Source organism: Pongo abelii, chromosome 10, assembly GCF_028885655.2.
Source record: "Pongo abelii isolate AG06213 chromosome 10, NHGRI_mPonAbe1-v2.0_pri, whole genome shotgun sequence".
Lineage (NCBI taxonomy): Eukaryota > Metazoa > Chordata > Mammalia > Primates > Hominidae > Pongo > Pongo abelii.
In genome coordinates, this window is record NC_071995.2 from 44132457 (window position 1) to 44150859 (window position 18403).

General features: G+C 38.1%; 2 long non-coding RNA genes across 2 annotated transcripts in view; one reads left to right on the forward strand and one right to left on the reverse strand.

Annotated features, from left to right (window-relative positions):
* Positions 1-18403, reverse strand: part of LOC134759498 (uncharacterized) — a 105783-nt gene that overhangs the window by 64100 nt on the left and 23280 nt on the right. The gene's annotated exons all lie outside the window — the stretch shown is intronic.
* LOC129049115 (uncharacterized) overlaps positions 1-18403 on the forward strand; it is a 249392-nt gene that overhangs the window by 15795 nt on the left and 215194 nt on the right. Inside the window, exon 4 of the long non-coding RNA XR_008511916.2 lies at positions 16420-16533. This is a non-coding gene — a long non-coding RNA (uncharacterized LOC129049115). The remainder of the gene's footprint in view (positions 1-16419; positions 16534-18403) is intronic.

The window sequence follows — 18403 nt, forward strand, 5'->3', positions numbered from 1 at the left end:
TTTACATGTTACTCAATGTCAAAAAACATGAATAGTTCTTACAGCCTTGCTTCCCTTTCTTCTAAGTCTCAGAGCTTCTGCTGGGTCAGGTTAACCCAACCTCAAAAAAATCGTGGAGTTTTTCCAGGTAGTCAGTTCTTTCTGCTCAGCTGCCACCATGACTTCTTAAATTTATATAAAGGAAGAATAATCTAGTGGGGAAAAACTTGGCTGTATTAAGAGAAGACATGAGTTTGAAGACAAGTTTCATTAAGTTGATAATTATGTGACTTTATCTCCTTTGAGAAAGCTGCTTTGTCTCCTAGTACATCTGGTTTTAATTTTGTATGATACAGATAAGATACTAGTCACATGGTGATGTACAAGGATGCTCTGAAAATGAACTAAGGTATACTAAGCTCCAAGACTCCTTTGATATAAATCCTACATAAAGTCAGCAAATTGAGGTTATCATTATAATGATGTAAGTGGTTGTAAATGCTCACCAAGGCTTAACTGCATAAATACAGGGAAGAGGAAGAGAGATTTTTTTTTAGTTAAAAAGAATAAGTGGCCAACACCCCCACCCCCTTTTTTTATTTTTACGGTGTGTGTACATTAACATTTCTAAATTACTCAATTCCTTCTTGTGAAGGTTTTGCTAAAACCTGTAAGTTTAGACTATCTGGTACAAAATCATATCCTCTTGTTATTGATGTTTTAAAACATTTAAGTATTTTGACCTAAATGCTAAAGAACAAAGTCAATTGTTCAACTAAAAAGGCAGAATGTAAATATTTATTTAGCTTAGGTATTCTTGGAGCATCTATTTTCAAAATCAAAATACTTCCTCCCAAATATTTGAGAAAGAGTTATAATATGGCTCTTTGAAAAGTGTGGGAAATTAAGGATGAAATAAAAACGTGACTGTAGACTTCCTCAATTTTGAATAAGCATGTAACCAACTACCACTTGTTCCCCAAAAACCTATGGAAATAAAAAATTTTTTTAAAAAAGAAAAAAAAAAAAAAAAAAGATTTCAGTGAGGGTCTCTTATAATTGGATGTTGATTTTATTAGCTTTTTATGTGACTTCATACTGCTTACTTTTGAAAAATGTTAACTGCATTTAATGGAGACATGGTTTACAGTGAATTAAGTGAAATATTGAAAAACAATTCTTAGAAAATAAAAAAAGTTGCTTTCCATTTTATTCCTTTTTTATTTATTTATTCCCAGGCACTACAGATTAATTTAAGTTTCATAATTTTGTTTGCTACATATTCTTTTTTATTTGGAGACGGAGTCTCACTCTGTTGCCCAGGCTGGAGTGCAGTGGTGCAATCTCTGCTCACTGCAACCTCTGCCTCCCCGGTTCAAGCAATTCTCCTGCCTCAACCTCCCGAGTAGTTGGGACTACAGGCACATGCCACCATGCCCAGCTAATTTTTTGTATTTTAGTAGAGATGGGGTTTCACCATGTTGCCCAGGCTGGTCTTGAACTCCTGAGCTCAGGCAGTCCACCTGCCTCGGCCTCCCAAAGTGCTAGGATTACAGTTGTGAGCCACTGTGCCTAGCCACTAGTTATTCACTTTCTTGTTTGAACTTTCGATCGTTTATTCCTTTATTCGGCTGCCCATTCATTTGTTAATACACTTATGAATATTCAATGACCTAATAATTTCTGCCAGTCGCTGTTCTAGGTAGAATTATATTTCATTAATATAAAGGCATATATTTTCATTTAGGAGTATTTCTTTTATATTTGGAAAACTAATTTGTTTTGAAGCACATTGTAAACACTAGAAAGAAATTGATGACTTAGTGTAGTAATAAGGGAATGTCTACAGTTCAGGTTTTTGACCAGGTCAGGGCAACAGCAGTAATGATAACAGCTTACACCAACAGAACCCTACCATGTACCAGGTGCTATTCTAAGTGCTTTTCACGAATAAATGAGTTGAATCCTTAAAATAACTGAAGATTAAAATAAGAGAGGAGGAGACTGAAGTAGATGCTTCACTTTAAGTGATGCTGTTAAAGTTACAGAGCCTAATAAATGTTGGTGCCAAAAGGACAATATTACAAATCTCAAAGTGTTTTTGTGAGGATTAAAGTAAAAAAGTCATGCAACGTGTTTATATCTCAATAATCATTAGGGAAAAAACCCCAGATCATAGAATAATTGTTTTTGTGATTGCACCAAGTGACTCATTTAAAATGCAGTCTCTAGGGTGGACTTAACTCTGTCCCCTGCTAGCTGTGTGACCCTTCAAAAATTGTTTTACTTCTCTGTGCCTCAGTTTCCCATCTGTAAAATGAGCATAATTCCTGCACTATCTAAGCAGGTAACTATGAGGCTCTAGTCTAGGAGATAGGTTCATGACAGTGTGTCGCAGGCCATGAAGAACTCTGGGAGTGTAGGAATTTTGCAGCAGTATCTTTTTTTAACGGTCCTACCTGCTGGTAGGACACCCCCTTTTAAAAAAAATGCATAGCCCAAATAATACACAAATCAACTTTTACCTTCTGTAGCATTGTTTTTTTCCATTAAACACTTCTGGGTTCTTGGTAATTCTTTTGTAAACCACTTCCTCTTGTTGAAATCTTGAACTAATTTTGATATAGAAACTAGCTGTTGGGGTGATAGTACATGAGCCAGTTTATTAAAACCATCACCTGGTCTTTGGAGAATGGTGGTCTCTGCTGATTCTTTGTCCTGCATTACAATTCCCTCTTGTCACCCACCCTCATCATAGAAACTCATCTTTAAATACTCTTAATTGACCACATCTCTCTGTTCTGTAATTCTAGCTTGCAGAATAAGCTCTCCTAAATATATCATCTGATGACTATTCCAGTTTGCTGTGCTTTCTATTTTTCACATCTTGTGTTATTTGAAGACGTTTATATTTACCTAATCCTCCTAGCAGCCCCAGGGGAAAGCAGGATGCCATGAGGCTCCGAGCATGCTGACTGTCTACATTCATTGGTCAGAAGGAACAATATTCACTCCTCTTTGGTTTTCACACAAGTCACTACTTTCTTGACTCAACCACACATCCCTTCTTTTGTTATGCTTATATTTGAGTCACTGCTGCTGCTGATAACCAAATGCTGTTTTGCCATGTTCTTTTCTTTTCTCTACTCTTTGGAAAGTCTAATGACTTGCTCCTTTTCTGTCCCCTACAGAGACTGCAATGGCTCATGCCTGTAATCCCAACACGTTGGGAGGCTGAGGTGGGCAGATCACATAAGGCCACGAGATGGAGACCAGCCTGGCAAAACTTCATCTCTATTAAAAATACAAAAATTAGCTGGGCATGGTGGCGTGCACCTGTGGTTCTGGCTACTTGGGAGGCTGAGGCAGGAGAATCGCTTGAACCCAGCAAGTGGAGGTTGCAGTGAGCTGGGATTGCTCTACTGCACTTCAGCTTGGGTGACAGAACAAGACTGTGTCTCAAAAAAAAAAAGTAAAAACTAATATTAAGTTGACCTATTACTGTGAATTTAATACTAATTATAGTTACTAATACTAACTATAGTTAGTGTGTTTTCTATGCAGGAGGGGGATGGAGGAGGGAGGAAAGAAGCTGTTATTATAAAACTGTAGTATATATTTTAAAAACAGTTATAATTTTTACCTTTTTTCTATTCTTAGAAGCAATATATCTCACACTTCAGGGCTAAAATGTACTTCTCTTCCTCTTCTAAAATCCTGAATACAAATCCTTGGTCTTAAGTTCTCTTTTCCATTCCAGGACACTTTCTAGCCAAAAGTGGAGGTTGCGTTGATCAGGAAGGGTTAGGCAACCTTTGTTGTTGAAGGACGATTTTGATGGAAGGATCCTGTTCCAGTCCCTCCCCTCCCCTCTTCTTCCTCTTCCTCCCCCTTATGATTTGCTGAGCTCTTCAAACACTTTGTCCCTGGGATCACCCTCGCCTCTGGGATGGAGCGCTCCACTGTGGCACCCTTATACCTTGCAAGTGCCTTCAGCAGTGCTTCCGTCAGCCTTGGAGGGTATAATCTGGAGCTGGAGGTCTCTAAGCAGTCAGGCTGCTGTGAGCATGATGTTTTGGTGTGTTTGCACCAGCTTCCTGTTGCAGAGTTTGGGAAGTGAATCTGGTGACTGCCTGAACAGAAACACTTCCCCTTACTTTCTACATCAAAGAGAAGTTATGAAGTTACCTGACATTGGTGTCACTTTTTAGGAGTAAGGACAAAGCATTGTGTTTTAAGGAGACTACATAAATAGGGAAAGAACCTCAGCTTCAGCTAAAAGAGGTCACACAATTTCTTTTAGCCTCAGTTTCCTCTTATGTAAGATGAAGTGATACTATGCCCCTTGCATGGTTGTTATGAGAAGGCAATGAGATAATTTAAATGAAGTGCCAGGTACCTTGCGGGGGACACTCAATAAGTGGTAGCCATTTCTCTTATGCAGAATAGGTTCTGTTTTGTATAAATGTTGTGGACTATGTCTTCTGAAGTTTGTTTTGTGAGTTGCAGTCATGTGATTCATATTTCCAGTATAGTCCCTGTACACTGTGTAGGTGTTTATACCCACTTTTGCCAGTGGACTGAGAGCTCCTGCAGGAAAGAGAGGCATGGTGTGCTTGCTGATCTACGTACTGGGGTAGAGAGGCATGGAAGGAAGGGCCAAAGAGCTCAGGCTGGAGCTAGGCTGTCTGAGTTTAAATGCTGCTGCCAAGTTAGTAGCTGTGTAAACTCAGGCAAGTTACTCAGCTTCTCTGTGTTTCAGTTTCGTCATCTGTAGAATAGAGACACTACTGTATACTACCTCATAGAGAGGTTGTAAGAATCAAATGAAAAAATTCACAGATATATGTAAAAGGCTTAAAACAGCATCTGGCTCAGGGTATACTGTTACTATGTACAGCATACATCAGACTCACCGTATGGTGAGTGCTCCCTAAATGCAAGTTTGCAAATGAGTGGGAAGTAGAGCATCCCTCTTTCTCCATGTTCTATAGGGATCCCAGATAGAAGTGTGAACTACACGTGCTTATAAGAGATAGAATATCAAGTAGAATTTAGATTCCTGTATATGGGAGAATATTCCTCTTCTGCTGTACTCTCTATTTCTGTTTCTGCTGCACCGTTGATTTCCCTCCCATTTGGTATTCCCAGGGTTCCTGTTCATATCTCTTTGGTCATATCTCCTGGTCATATCTTTGGTGGTCAGTTCTGTGGGGACAGCACTATGTCCAACTTGTTTAATGTTTTATCAGTAACTCCTAGCCTCTGGCATGATAGATTCTAAAAGCATGTTTAATAAATGATACATGGAACACTAGAAAGTGCTATTGAACGTAAGCAGTTTCCAAGAGACACTATTTGTGCACTTAGTAAGGTCAGTACACTGGGCCAGGGCAGGGGCAGGAATACGTGAGAACACAAGTGTAGTGGGAACATACTGTTAATTTACAACCACAGGAAAAAAACAAATATGCAGGGTCATAAGGCTTGATTTAGAAAATAGTCCCATTATATATAGTGTTAACCCCAAACCTTGGTATTTAGTTTAGGGTAGAATCTGGGAAGATAAATTGAATGGGAGATTCAGCCCAGAAGAATCACATGATAAAGACTGACTAAATATTGTAAATTTTTCTCAGAGCAAACTTTTATAATGCATGTTTCTCAAATATTAGTTGATGGTCTAGTGTCTAAACGAAATAAGCCCAGGAAGGCTATACCATTGTATTTTTAGAAGTACTTAAGTGACCTCTAGCCACTCTAACAACTCCTTGAGAGTTATGGCAATGTCCAGGATGTTTTGTGTCTTTGTCAGGCATATGATATATTACTGCCTGCCTGGCCCAGTGTCTTTTAAGGAATTCTGTGGATCAAGTGTCAGGCCATGGCAGGAGACTTGTTCTAAAACAATCATCAGCCTGGTTGAAACAACATAAAAAAAAGTTTCTAAGTTTACTATGAGTGTTGTTCATGGCACCTCACCACAAAGCTATTTTCCTTTGCATCTTGCAGTTGTTTTCATGGTGGCAACTCCTGCAAAGCATATATGACACCCGACAAAGGATGTCATGGCAGGTTGAGTGTTCTATCTGTAAGCCTTTCTAATTTAGCAGTAAAATTTTAAGCAAAGCCCAGAAAATCCTTGTTGATATTTGACTCTATGCCTATTAAAGTCTTTTATACCCCCAAAGAATTAAGATCTTCAGATAAAATGTGAAGTGCGGCACAAACGAAGACACGTTTGTCAAGTATTAAAACATGCTGGGACTTGGAGGCATTGCAAGACCTTTTACAAACTGCGTATAGTTTTATAAATTTAACAAATGACATGAAATTTTATCTTTATAAATGAAACCCCCAATTCTTGTTTTTCTTTCTCAACTGGAGGCAACTAGAAAAAGAAAGACTATTTTTGCTTTAGGATTGGATTTATTTTAGGCCTATTTGTTGATTTTTGGATGTATTACAAGCCCTGATGGGAGGGGGAAGTTCTGGAGTCAGAAGGACCAAGTTTTTTATTCTCTCTTTGGCATCAATCAGGCACATACACTGGGGCAAGTCTCTTAACTTTCTGATGATCAGTTCCTCATCTGAAAAAGGAATAACATACCTACCTCACATGGTAGTGTCCAGCACATACTGGGCAACATTAATTTTAAAATCTGAATTTAGGTTGCTTTTTAAACATACATATCGGTGGAAAGAAAACTGGGCTTAAGCCAGAAAACCAGTCTTTGTCTGGCTACTTCTTAGTTTTCAACACATTAACTCAGAAACAGAAATTTAGAACTGAAGGGATTTGGAGGGAGCCCAGCCCTCTTGACATTCAAATAACAAAACTGAGGACCAGAAAAATGATAAGCCTTGCTTAAGGCCATGCAAGCTAGTGACAGGGCATTGAACATAAACCAGCAGTCAGGGTGCCAGGTCCAGCCTTCTTCAGTCCTACAGCCCTGTCTTTTGGTAAAAAGCTACACAGATTTGTTATGATTTAATCACGTTTGTTTCCAGTGTCAACCTAATTTGATATTCTTAGTGCCAAAAAGACTTCTTTAGACTAAAAGAACAAAATGACAACCGTGACTATTTGACCAGAAGAGAATTATAGAGCAGAGAATCTTAGAGTTCTGACATAGCTCAGAAAGTTAAAGATCAGGATGGTGACTATCGGCCTGGACTGATGCATGGACATGCAGTGTCAGAACTCCTCAAAGATTCTCAATCTTTACCCCCATATCACAGCTGCCTTATTCTGATGGGAAAATAGAAAGGTACCTCTTTGAGGGAAGAGCACATGTATTACATATTGTTTGAAACCTCCACGGTGGCTTGTACAGTGCTTAGCACCCCATTGATTTCTTTAAATGCCTTCTAAATAGTATGGACAATGAAAAACTACTACTAGAATTTTCAGTATAGGGTATTAATGGGATTTACAAACTGAATGCACCTGTGCAATCAGCACCCTGATGTATACACACAGAACATTATCAGCATTCCAGAAGCCTCCTCCATGCCCCCAGCAGGGGTACCTCGATCCTCGCTTCTAACAGCATAGATGAGCTTTCTCCTGTTTGTCTACATTTTGTACAAATGGAATGATACAACAGGTACTTGTTGCGTTTGGATTCTTTTGGGAAGTATTCAGATGTTGCTTTGGATCCACAGGAAGTAGGATTCCAAATTGGGGGCCCTCAGTGGAGGACAAAAGCTTTTTGCATATTGCAGTTTCATTTTAATGATGGAAAGTGGTATCAATATAGCAGTTGATTAGTAAGAGTGTGTAGGTGTAATTAGGTTGAAACTTGTTCTTATTGCCAAGATTTTTGTACCTTAAATGATTCACTACATTTTACAGCAAAGTATAATTTTAGTTAGGCCAATTGATGTAAATAATACAAAATTGAGGAGAGTGAAAAATAAAACCCTTTCCCTTGTGTGCTTTCCTTTGAAATTCTTTTTAAGCAAATTTTTATTTTTTATGGAGTGTTCAGAAAAGAATGATAAATTTTCTAAATAAATAATCCAAATAAAAAGAAACTCTGAATGATGAACCCAGATCATTCTGTCTTCATTATCTTTATATTCCTATTATACAACTAAATGTCTGACACATACTATGCATTCAATAAATAATGACTGCTAGGATAAGTGAATGATTAAGTTAAAACATGATGACAAACAAAGACATCACAACTTATTCTAGAGAATATGTACCAGCAGAGTAAACAGCAATACTGGGGGCCTTAACACTCTGTACATAAATTAAGACCATTTGGAAGCAGTTTTGCTTTTCAGATTTGGAGTCATGCAGTTGTAATCCTCCAATTCTCATGGTGGAAGAGATTGCTAATTATGTCTCAGTGTCCCTTTTCTTCTTCTTTTAGTAATAGAATTCCCGAGTATTAGCAAGGCACATGGCTACTTGACTAGATATAATATTTCACAGCATCCTTTGGAGCTACAAGACTAAGTCCTTGTCAATGGAAAGTGACAAGCAGTAATGTAGGCATCTTCTGGATTTTACTTTAAAAAAACAATTTCTGCTGGCTGGGAAATGATAATAATAGAACAGCTGAAGAGAGTCCATAAATGAGTCCCATATCTGTAGTAGAGTCTCTGCTCACCTCTGGATTGTTAGGTAAGAGAGAAACAAATTTCTATGTCATGAAGACATGATACTTTGGGGTGGGGGTGGGGGTCTTTTTTTTAAAGAAGACCTTAGCATATACCCTAATTAATATAGAAATTTGAACCAGAAGTGGAGCATTACCATAACAAAAAGCTAAATTTTGTGTCATTGAATAGCATCAGGCAGAGGGTGACATGGGCACAAAATTTGATCTAGAAACATTGGTAATACTTGTTATTCTGTGATGCGTAATTTGCTAAAACAGTTACCTGTCATAACTTGGAAGACATGCCATGCACCTACTGACCTTTAGCTCAATGGGAAAAACTTTGCATATAGATATATATTGGCTAGTCCTCACTACTTTTAACAATGTGTTATAAGAAGAAATGGAAGTTCTGGAATTATTAGCCAGCAAGCAAAGACAGAAGAGAATATAGCTCTGTTAAGGGAGGTTCTTATTACCTATGGCTTGTAATCTAATGTGCTTGAAAGATTCAGTCATGCAGAGTTGGAAAATCTCTTTGTATCCCAAACAGCAGTAGATAAGTTTGATGATGGAGGCCTTTTCCATGTGCCTTCTGTTAAGTATTCAACTGCCAACTGTTCAGTACCTTCAGTTAACTGGACAATTGAAGCCAGTCCAGAGCAAAGATTACATTGAAGATGCTGCCTTCCTGTTTCACATAGTTGCCACTAAAGTTAGCCAACATTAAATGAAAGGAAAGAGAGACAGGCTGAGCACAGAGACCAGTAGATAAAAGAGAAGACTTGGCTTAAAAACTGTGACCAGGGACAAACTTTGGCTATTCTGACTTTCACATGGAACCCAATAGATTAGAATCCTACTCAAAGATAGGGGTGACTGTGGTGTCTATTTGCAAAAAGAAGTGTGTGCATAGATATTGGGAGGAGGGGTAGACATGGCAGAAGCTGACAATTTACCCTAGTAACCATTTTTCCTTTCTTTATCTAACAAAATGCACCCCCCACCCACCTAGTTTTAACAGGGCACATGGTTACCTACCTAGTGACTATATTCTCTTAGCCTTCTTTGTGACTAGGGATTGCTATGTGACTCAGTTATAGCCAGTAGTACATGAATGGGAGTTTTTTTTAAGTGTTCGAACATCATTGGGTATTTATTCCACTTCCCTTTCTGCAACTGGCTGAGAAATAGCAAACAACTGGAGATGCCTTGGGCCAAAGAGAGATGTCGCATATTGATGACAATACAGCCACTCCACGTCTGTGATACCACCCACTTCTGTATTGTTACATAAAGAAGCATACATTTCTGTCTTATTTAAGCCACTCTATTTTTTGAGTGTCTTTGTTTCAGCAGCTTAACTGTAGTCTAATGAGCATATAGGCTTCTGCACACTGTCAGGTTCAAGATAAGAAAAGATAAACAACCTTAAATATTTGAAATGGAAAGATATTTTACAAAACTGACCGACCAGGGGAGCTACCAACTCTGAGACCAGCAATGGAGCTATGCCAGGGTCAAGAACCTAATGCTGCTACTATTGTTGCCATGGCTTCTGAACACTGGGTCCTGGAACGTGGTACTAGGAGCCTTACCCTGTTTGTCAGCAGAAATAGCCAAGAAGGGATAAGAAGGTGGTGTCTGCCTTCTATATCTTCATGCCACACTTGTGTGTATCCACCTTTTGGGACCCAATTTCCTTCCAGGACTCTAGTTGCAGGGAGATCTTGAAAATGTTGTTTTTGTCTTTGCAACCTCCAGAGTGAGAATGAATGGAAATTGAGTGGACAAATCCATAGTTCCAGCACTCATCTCATCATTAAATGGAGATGGTATGTTACCCACTTTAAAGGGCTACTGGAAGAATTAGATGAGATTTCATAAATGGGAAGTATATATATATGTTTGGTACGTATTAAAAATTAAAAAAATACAGATACTATATTATAATATCATTTAGTTACTTAAAATATCATGCCTGTTTGCCACATTCTTGTCTCTTTCACAAAAATGATTGGCTGGCTAGGGACTGTTAAGTTTGATAAGAATCGCTTTTTCCGGGCAGAGACACAACCAAAAAAGAGAATTTTAGATCAATATCCTTGAGGAACATTGATGCAAAAATCCTCAATAAAATACTGGCAAACCGAATCCTGCAGCACATCAAAAAGCTTATCCACCATGATCAAGTGGGCTTCATCCCTGGGATGCAAGGCTGGTTCAATATACGCAAATCAGTAAATGTAATCCACATATAAACAGAACCAAAGGCAAAAACCACATGATTATCTCAATAGATGCAGAAAAGGCCTTTGACAAAATTCAACAGCCCTTCATGCTAAAAACTCTCAATAAATTAGGCATTGATGGGACGTATCTCAAAATAGTAAGAGCTGTCTATGACAAACCCACAGCCAATATCATACTGAATGGGCAAAAACTGGAAGCATTCCCTTTGAAAACTGGCACAAGACAGGGATGCCCTCTCTCACCACTCCTATTCAACATAGTGTTGGAAGTTCTGGCCAGGGCAATTAGGCAGGAGAAGGAAATAAAGGGTATTCAATTAGGAAAAGAGAAAATCAAATTGTCCCTTTTTGCAGACAACATGATTGTATATCTAGAAAACCCCATTGTCTCAGCCCAAAATCTCCTTAAGCTGATAAGCAACTTCAGCAAAGTCTCAGGATACAAAATCAATGTACAAAAATCACAAGCATTCTTATACACCAATAACAGACAAACAGAGAGCCAAATCATGAGTGAACTCCCATTCACAATTGCTTCAAAGAGATTAAAATACTTAGGAATCCAACTTACAAGGGACGTGAAGGACCTCTTCAAGGAGAACTATAAACCACTGCTCAATGAAATAAAAGAGGATACAAAGAAATGGAAGGACCTTCCATGCTCATGGGTAGGAAGAATCAATATTGTGAAAAAGGCTATACTGCCCAAGGTAATTTATAGATTCAATGCCATTCCCATCAAGCTACCAATGACTTTCTTCAGAGAATTGGAAAAAAGTACTTTAAAGTTCATATGGAACCTAAAAAGAGCCTGCATCGCCAAGTCAATCCTAAGCCAAAAGAACAAAGCTGGAGGCATCACGCTACCTGACTTCAAACTATACTACAAGGCTACAGTAACCAAAACAGCATGGTACTGGTACCAAAACAGAGATATAGATCAATGGAACAGAACAGAGCCCTCAGAAATAACACCGCATATCTACAACTATCTGATCTTTGACAAACCTGAGAAAAACAAGCAATGGGGAAAGGATTCCCTATTTAATAAATGGTGCTGGGAAAACTGGCTAGCCATATGTAGAAAGCTGAAACTGGATCCCTTCCTTAAACCTTATAGAAAAATTAATTCAAGATGGATTAACGACTTAAATGTTAGACCTAAAACCATAAAAACCCTAGAAGAAAACCTAGGCATTACCATTCAGGACATAGGCATGGGCAAGGACTTCATGTCTAAAACAGCAAAAGGAATGGCAACAAAAGCAAAAATTGACAAATGGGATCTAATTAAACTAAAGAGCTTCTGCACAGCAAAAGAAACTACCACCAGAGTGAACAGGCAACCTACAAAATGGGAGAAAATTTGTGCAACCTACTCATCTGACAAAGGGCTAATATCCAGAATCTACAATGAACTCCAACAAATTTACCAGAAAAAAACAAACAACCCCATCAAAAAGTGGGCGAAGGATATGAACAGACACTTCTCAAAAGAAGACATTTATGCAGCCAACAGACACATGAAAAAATGCTCATCATCACTGGGCATCAGAGAAATGCAAATCAAAACCACAATGAGATACCATCTCACACCAGTTAGAATGGCAATCATTAAAAAGTCAGGAAACAACAGGTGCTGGAGAGGATGTGGAGAAATAGGAACACTTTTATACTGTTGGTGGGAGTGTAAACTAGTTCAACCATTGTGGAAGTCAGTGTGGCGATTCCTCAGGGATCTAGAACTAGAAATACCATTTGACCCAGCCATCTCATTACTGGGTATATACCCAAAGGACTATAAATCATGCTGCTATAAAGACACATGCACAGGTATGTTTATTGTGGCACTATTCACAATAGCAAAGACTTGGAACAAACCGAAATGTCCAGCAATGATAGACTGGATTAAGAAAATGTGGCACATATACACCATGGAATACTATGCAGCCTTAAAAAATGATGAGTTCATGTCTTTTGTAGGGACGTGGATGAAATTGGAAATCATCATTCTCAGTAAACTATCGCAAGGACAAAAAACCAAACACCGCATGTTCTCACTCATAGATGGGAATTGAACAATGAGAACACATGGACACAGGGAGGGGAACATCACACTCTGGGGACTGTTGTGGGGTGGGGGAAGGGGGGAGGGATAGCATTAGGAGATATACCTAATGCTAAATGGCGAGTTAATGGGTGCAGCACACCAGCATGGCACGTGTATACATATGTAACTAACCTGCGCATTGTGTACATGTACCCTAAAACTTAAAGTATAATAATAATAATAAAAAAAAGGAAGATGATTTAGGAAAGCCACTTAGAGTAAAAGTTTTTAAACAACTGTAAAAACTAATTTGCTTCATTGCAACATTTGAGTTTTGTCGAATAAATATTTGGCCAGGAAAAAAAAAAGAATCACTTTTTCTGTATAATAATATAAAAGTAGCAACATCTCTATTATTACAAAAGCTACCACTTGAAGGTAAATTTTTTTTTTGTGAATGCTAAAGGAAGTGAGAGCCCTACATGGTTTAACAATAGAGGAGTAAGACTAGAGAAAGCAGCAGGGGTGCAATCATTTTTACCATCTTCAAGAATCAGCATTCTGTTTTGGAACAATGGAAATCTATGGAAGGATATTAAGTTGGGGAGAGGCATTATCAGATTTGCCTTTCAGGAAGCTGTCTCTGGTGAAATGGAGAATACATTAGCGGAGGGATGGTTAGTGGGCAGTTGCAATAATTTAGGCAAGCAGTGGTAGTAGCTTAGACCACAGGAGCAGCGGCTCTGGGAGGGGAGACAAGCAGTTTGGGAGGTGTTCTCAGCAGAACTTGGTGATTGCTACCTGTGAATCCCGTCAAGGAAACTTTGGAGTAGTAGAAAAATTTATGTTTCTCAATTAATATATGCACAATGTCTGTAGGTGCCTTTGGATACTTATTACCTGGTATGAATTAAAAGCCTGATTCTGATTCATACAATTAAATGAGAGTAAAGGAAGATGATGTTGTCATCTTTTGTTGGTTTACAACTATGACGGAAGGAAATATTTTATAAAGTTTTCTATGAACTGGGACCAAAGTTATTTAATGGCTGAGTGTGAAAGGCTTTGAAAGCATAATTATGCTGCACTGTTAAGTGTTAGTGACCAAAATGTTGATAAATTGCTTCATGTTAAATGACCAGACATTTTAATGATTTAGACATTTTACTCAGGCTACCCTCACACTGGGAGGCCCCATGTTAAAGTATAGAGAACGGTCTGGCTGCTTATGCTGCAGATAATTTTCCTAGAGCCTCATTTCACCAATCTGTTTGGATCTTCAGTCAAGGGTAACAACATTATGATAGTATTCTTATGGTTCCTTTTTGTTTTGGAGATGGAGCCTCGCTCTGTCACCAGGCTGGAGTGCAGTGGTGTGATCTCGGCTCACTGCAACGTCCGCCTCCCAAGTTCAATCAATTTTCCTGTCTCGGCCTCCTACTACAGGTGTGAGCCACTATGCTCAGCTAATTTTTGTATTTTTAGTAGAGACAAGGTTTCATCATGTTGGCCAGGATGGTCTTGATCTCTTGACCTCGTGATCCACCCGCCTCGGCCTCCCAAAGTGCTAGGATTACAGGTGTAAGCCACTGTGCCTGGCCTCTTACGGTTTCTTTTAAGTGGAGTAGACTATAAAGTGTGGCATACCCTGTTTTAAAATCAGTGATGTCTAAAGTAATTATAGGACGTTGCAAAACTACAGGGATAGATATCAACTCAAGTGAAAAGAAGCTGTTCAGTTCCGTAGCAAAGAGTTCCCGTCATCTCTGTCCCCACGTCACTGGTGGCGAATGTTGGCATTGCTGGTATCATTACAGGTAAAAGGTCAGTCACATTCCAACTTCCTTAGTCTTTAGTATTTCCTGTGCAGACTAAAAATATACTGGGAGAAAGTTGGCTGAGTTCAAAGGGTAGGAGAAATCTATTTCATCCTGAGGAGCAGTGGCTGCACTTTTTTCAGTGTTTAATAGTGGAACATTAAAATAAATGAAATTATTTAAACAACTCCAAATTGTTTGATTCAATTAAAAAGCATTCATTGGATTTTTGCTTATGAAGATGTTCCTGATTCTTTTCTGCCTGCTCTGATGATCTAAGAGTTGATTTCCATCCTCCCAATCCTTCTTGAATCTAGCAAAAAAAGTACAATTAAGAATAAACCTGGTTCTTTGAAAGAGTATCTTTTTAGCTGTTACAATTTTTAGAAGGTTAATTGTTAAATATGTCATTTGTCTGTAAGTGTGGCTAGTAATTTTACCAATTTTATTTATTTACTGTGTATTTACTGAATGCCTACTATGTATAGGACTCTCTTGAGCAGTCAAAGTTTTTCAAGGACGTACTCTGCTGAGGACGAATTTTTCTAAATTCTCACATTCCCTATGTTACATATAGGGAAACCGACTATTCTCTAGTCAGGAAAAAATGAGTTACCCTTGGTGACAGAGGGATCACCTGATCAGAGATCCACGGATGAGCCAGATGAGTTGTTTCCCAGTCTACCCCTCTTCATTAGTTATTTTCATGTCATGTGTGATTACATGACTTAGAATAATGTAAAATAGCCACAACACATAAAATATTATTTTAAATAGGTATTCTTAAATAATTTGACAATAATCTTATGCTTTGCCAAGTCTTTAAAAAAATACAAGTTTAGATTGGATTCTTTAAAATAATATGCAAAGAAATAAGAGATGTAATTTAAAAAGGCAAGCTTATTTCTAAAGATTTTCAACTTTTTGTTTATTAACAATGAATAGTTTATTGAAGTTCTTAAGGAATCTATTTCCAGCTTAAAATCATAGAAAAAACAAGTAGGAGAATTCAGGAGTGTGATTCAGAGTTGCTTAAACAGCATGCTAAAAGTCAACTTTTTTATTCCTTAGGCTTGATATTCACAACACATTTCCTTAAATGTCAGTATTTTAGTTCAATTTATTTTTTCCATTCATAGTTTATTTTTCTTTTCAATTGCAAAGTAATACATGTCTATTCTCATGATATAAAAATGGATAATATAAAGTATGTAGAATAGAAAACACCATAGTAGCAACCCCCCGTCTCCCCCATCTTTCTACCAATTCCACCTGGGAACTCTTTATTGTTTATAGTTTGGGGAGTACCTTTCCAGGGCTTTTGTCTGAATTTGCAAGTAATTCTATTTCTAAAATGCGACTGCATTTTGTGAAGAGAATACTGCATACCCTCATCCCACTTTCATGAGAAAGACCCTGCAGGTGAAAGAAAGAGCGGAAGGTAAGAGCAAATTCATATTGGATTAAATAAAATCTCCTCAGGTCACTTTTGTTTCTGGGATTAGCTTTAGAGTATTCTCATTGTCTGCATTGTCTGCTATGGGCTGAATTGTGTCTCTCCAAAATTCATATGTTGAACCCCTAACCCACAATGAAACTGAATTTGGAGATAGAGCCTATAAAGTAATGATTAAGGTTAAATGAGGTTATAAAGGTGGGGTCCTGATATGAGTGCTTGAGCTCTCTCACGCTTTCTCTTACAGAAAGGTCATATGAGCACACAGCATAAAGGCAGCTGCCCACAAGCCAGGAAGAGAAGCATCATCAGAAACTGACCATGCTGGCTTCCTGATCTCAGACTTTCAGCCTCCGGAATGGTGAGAAATAAATTTCTGTTGGTTAAGTTACCCAGTCTATATTTTGTTATGGCAACCCAAGCTGACAAATATTGTTTCTCCTTGATGGCTGTGCATTTGGAGGGAGCCTCTGTGAGCCCTGACTTTCCTCTAGGAGCAGGTTGGGTAGGAAAGTAACATCCACCAGCTGAGTGTAGTTCATACAGATGTGGACCAGACAGGGCGTGAAAGGTGGAAGGAGAGGACTGGTCCCAAAGGCCAAACACCAAGACTGAAAGGCAAGCTTAGGAGAAATCGACACTGTTAGGAGGAATTGACAAAGTAAATCTTATGACAAATTTCAAAATTAAAAAGTTAAAAAACCCTAATAGAAATAAAACGTCTCATTTGGATAATGTTTTAAATCTTCTAAGTGCTTTTCTATCTGTCTTCTCATTGGATCCTCAGATTAACGTTTGAAGTTAGAGTTTATAATTATTGTTTATCTCAGCTTGTCAGATGAAGAAACTAAGAGCCTAATAATTTAATTAATTAATTAAATGACTTGTGTAAGTTTTAACAGCTAATTTGCAACAGACTAAACCTTATGAAAATTTCAAAATTAAAATACTATCATAATAATGCAGAAAGTCTATTTTGGGAAGGCTGGCCAAAATTATAATGGAAATATTTTTTGATTTAAAGGGGCCCTTATTAATTTGCAAGGCTTTGCTATGGTTACCCACATGCTAAAATCTCCCACATATCCATGCCCCTCTGACTTCGGTGAGCTCCAGGCTTATATACCCAGTGCTTATTTGAAGCTCCTCTTGTATTCCTCATAGCCATCATAAATGGAATGAAGAGTTAGCCAGGACTGAAGAACCCTCAAAAAAGGCTCAAAAAAGTGCTTGCTGTTGCACTTCCCCTGATTCTTCTGACCCCAACCCTGGACATGGTCACCATGGCTCATAGACATGAGTCACTGAGTGTATAGGTATGGATCTGAGGAATTTGGGATTGGGTTCCAAGCTTGTTTATAGATTTGACTTCATAATGGTAATTTGTGTTTATTTCAGTGCTTGAGTCAGGAGGTTTGCCTGACATCCTGAAGACCAAGGTCTTCTCTGTAGAGAACTATCTAGCACATGTGACAGCTCTCAGAGTGTTTTTAAGAACAGGTTGATGTGTATGCTCTGTATTAATTTGTTTTTATAGATTTGAGGGTGTGTAGTCATCCATGCTCTTTTGATCTTTGGATCTTTTGCTGAATTCTTAGTTAAGTTTGTAATCTACATTAATGGCAACAGAAGGGTAAACTGACTAAGAGGGTTATTACACACTGGTTTGTATTGCCAAGGGAGGCAGCACAATCCATTTTCCTGATGGTTTTGGCACGATCCTTCCTGGCACCTCAGAGATGGGCACTGTGATGTTATATACACTCTTGTGCTTGGTTATTAATCTGGGTGTTTTGGATGAACATAAAGTAAAACATGCAGGGAACCATTAATGCATTGTATGGGGAGGTAAGGTGGTAAATCATATCTCAGCTTCTCATCCATAGTGATTCATTGGGAACATTTTTCCCTAGTGTTTGGTTCCATGAGCAAATGAATGAAATTCCAGTCTCACGAAGATTTCCACCCATGAGCAAAATTTTATTAATTTTTTGCCTGTTCCAAATTACAAATTAGCTTTATTATTCTTGTTGCTATTCAAATAGAACACCATACAATACATTCAGTTTCTCATTTGATCCAATTTCTTTGAAAATTTAACAAATATAATCAAATAGACTAAGCATAAGAATTTTTATCAAATTCCACATGGTATTTATTTGGATTGGTGTGTGATATTTGGTAGGTCTCTATTTACCTATTTTGGAGGAACCATTATTTCTTCCTTTTAT